Raw genomic sequence first — 493 nt, 5'->3', positions numbered from 1 at the left:
TCTGAGATTGCATTTTGCTCCTTCTCGTTGTCATTTTGTGTAGCACTGTCTTCTGACCTTTGTTGTAGATCTTTGTTGCAGTTATAACCTTAGCACCTACTGAAATTCAGGTGTAGATCTACAAAGTTTGGGTTTATCCAGCTGTGCCTGGCTTGGGTCTGGCTGTTGTGCTCAGCTCCTTCCTGCTGTTGCCCTTGGGGGTGAACCTGTTGTACCCCTCTGGCAAGGTGTTCTGCTCCTGGACTAGCTGTGTGGTTCTGTCCCCTACACTCTCTGCAGCGATTGCAGCTGCAGGCTTTCACCCCAGGCCTGTATGCCATGCCTGACGTGAGTCTGGAGGGGACAAGGTGAAGTACGGGGTAGAGGCAACTCTCCCACACACTCACTGGGCCTGGACTAGGACTGGATCTTGGGGTTCCTGGAACGTGACAGAAATTCCTACTCTCTGGGCAGGGTGTGGGGGGGTACTACGGAGTGATGGGGGATATCCCAA

The sequence above is a fragment of the Octodon degus genome, unplaced genomic scaffold (assembly GCF_000260255.1).
Source record: "Octodon degus isolate 3935 unplaced genomic scaffold, OctDeg1.0 scaffold00249, whole genome shotgun sequence".
Classification (NCBI taxonomy): domain Eukaryota; kingdom Metazoa; phylum Chordata; class Mammalia; order Rodentia; family Octodontidae; genus Octodon; species Octodon degus.
This window is presented reverse-complemented; position numbering follows the sequence as displayed.